The 2726-nt window shown below is 34.6% G+C and overlaps 1 non-coding gene across 1 annotated transcript; it reads right to left on the reverse strand.

Moving 5' to 3' along the window:
* Positions 1-585: 585 nt before the first annotated feature.
* Positions 586-659, reverse strand: TRNAN-AUU (transfer RNA asparagine (anticodon AUU)). The gene has a single exon. It is a non-coding gene; the product is annotated as a tRNA-Asn (tRNA).
* Between the last annotated feature and the right edge of the window lie 2067 nt (positions 660-2726).

Raw genomic sequence — 2726 nt, forward strand, 5'->3', positions numbered from 1 at the left:
TCCAGCTTGAATTTCAATGTTGCATTGGGTCAACAATTTTGTGAGAAACATCTTCACCCTTAAATAAAGATTTTCTTAATTCCTTACCTGTGTGCTAATTAGATATCACCTTGTTTTCACATTAAACAGACTTCCACATGAGAAAGCAGCAAGGATGCAGTGGCGTTAATGTTTCCTGGTGTCAACTTGTATTATTTCAGTAGACATTGAAATGAGGATGCATCTTGCTGCCTTTCCAATGAAGCAAGTTTAATTTAGTAATAGGTGAAAAACCATCCTTACAAAGGTGTTAATCAGAGACTTGGCTTTGTGGACACTTTTCAGAGAACAAATTTGTTAGCATAAAAATAAAGCCAGAAAATGAAGAGCTGTTTAATCACTCGATTGGATTTTTCTGCCAGCATATTTTTTTTCTCTGCAACCCACTGCTAAATTGTGCTTCCTAGCTGTTTTTTATAAAATCACTGAATCAAATCTAACTCTGATTACATCAGAGAAGGCCATGTACCCTACACCATAAGATGAGGTATGAAATTTTGACTTGTCTACTTAAATATCACCAAAATCTGATCACAAGGTTAATTATGTCCCTGGGTGGGATTGAACCACCAACCTTTTGGTTAATAGCCAAACACACTAACCGATTGCACCACAGAGACACTTTGCAAAAGTCCATACTGACAAAGGCTAATAAGCATTCATCTAAAACGTTTCCTAGAAAAACTTTAAAAAGTCAATAATCTGGAGAGTTTTTGTAAGATGTTTCTTCCATCAACCAACGAAGAAACACATTGGTACTTTCCCATGATGAGTGAGTGCTTCAGGATCTCTTGCACTTACATGTGCAGCAGAGTACTGCAATGGAAGCATGCTGGGCCCATAACCCAGAGGTAGGCAGATTGAAACTATCCTCTGCTATATGCATTTTTTTGTTTGTTAATTAAAGTAATCCAAAACTGGGATTGATATTTTGGCTCTTTTATTTTTACTTAAAGTACAATAACTTTTACCATTTTAATTTGTTTTAATAGTATATTGACAGTATAGTTTTCTATCAAAAATCCACTTAATTTTCTTTACCCTGTTATTAAAATGGTAATTGACAAAAAAACTACATTGTCACCAGAAGAGCAATACAAAATGTACAAGTGATATATTAAAATCATCTTTCCAGCTTGAATTTCAATGATGCATTGGGGCAACAATTTTGTGAGAAACATCTTCACCCTTAAATAAAGATTTTCGTAATTCCTTACCTGTGTGCTAATTAGATACCACCTTGTTTTCACATTAAACAGACTTCCACATGAGAAAGCAGCAAGGATGCAGTGGCGTTAATGTTTCCTGGTGTCAACCTGTATTATTTCAGTAGACATTGAAATGAGGATACATCTTGCTGCCTTTCCAATGAAGCAAGTTTAATTTAGTAATAGGTGAAAAACCATCCCTACAAAGGTGTTAATCAGAGACTTGGCTTTGTGGACACTTTTCAGAGAACAAATTTGTTAGCATAAAAATAAAGCCAGAAAATAAAGAGCTCTTTAATCACTCGATTGGATTTTTCTGCCAGCATATTTTTTTTCTCTGCAACCCACTGCTAAATTGTGCTTCCTAGCTGTTTTTTATAAAATCACTGAATCAAATCTAACTCTGATTACATCAGAGAAGGCCAGGTACCCTACACAATAAGAGGGGGTTTGAAATTTTGACTTGTCTACTTAAATATCACCAAAATCTGATCACAAGGTCAATTACGTCCCTGGGTGGGATTGAACCACCAACCTTTTGGTTAATAGCCGAACACACTAACCGATTGCGCCACCGAGACACTTTGTAAACAGTACATACTGACAAAGGCTAATAAGCATACATCTAGAACGTTTCCTAGAAAAATATTAAAAAATCAATAATCTGGAGAGTTTTTGTAAGATGTTTCTTCCATCAACCAATGAATAAACACATTGGTACTTTCCCATGATGAGTGAGTGCTTCAGGATCTCTTGCACTTACATGTGCAGCAGAGTACTGCAATGGAAGCATGCTGGACCCATAACCCAGAGGTAGGCAGATTGAAACTATCCTTTGCTATATGCATTTTTTTTGTTAATTTAAGTAATCAAAACTGGGATTGATATTTTTGCTCTTTTATTTTTACTTAAAGTACAATAACTTTTACCATTTTAATTTGTTTTAATAGTATATTGACAGTATAGTTTTCTTTCAAAAATCCACTTAATTTTCTTTACCCGATTATTAAAATGGTAATTGACAAAAAAAACTACATTGTCACCAGAAGAGCAATACAAAATGTACAAGTGATATATTAAAATCATCTTTCCAGCTTGAATTTCAATGATGCATTGGGGCAACGATTTTGTGAGAAACATCTTCACCCTTAAATAAAGATTTTCTTAATTCCTTACCTGTGTGCTAATTAGATATCACCTTGTTTTCATATTAAACAGACTTTTACATGAGAAAGCAGCAAGGATGCAGTGGCGTTAATGTTTCCTGGTGTCAACCTGTATTATTTCAGTAGACATTGAAATGAGGATGCATCTTGCTGCCTTTCCAATGAAGCAAGTTTAATTTAGTAATAGGTGAAAAACCATCCTTACAAAGGTGTTAATCAGAGACTTGGCTTTGTGGACACTTTTCAGAGAACAAATTTGTTAGCATAAAAATAAAGCCAGAAAATAAAGAGCTGTTTAATCACTCAATTGGAT

Source organism: Pseudophryne corroboree, unplaced genomic scaffold (assembly GCF_028390025.1).
Source record: "Pseudophryne corroboree isolate aPseCor3 unplaced genomic scaffold, aPseCor3.hap2 scaffold_1141, whole genome shotgun sequence".
Classification (NCBI taxonomy): domain Eukaryota; kingdom Metazoa; phylum Chordata; class Amphibia; order Anura; family Myobatrachidae; genus Pseudophryne; species Pseudophryne corroboree.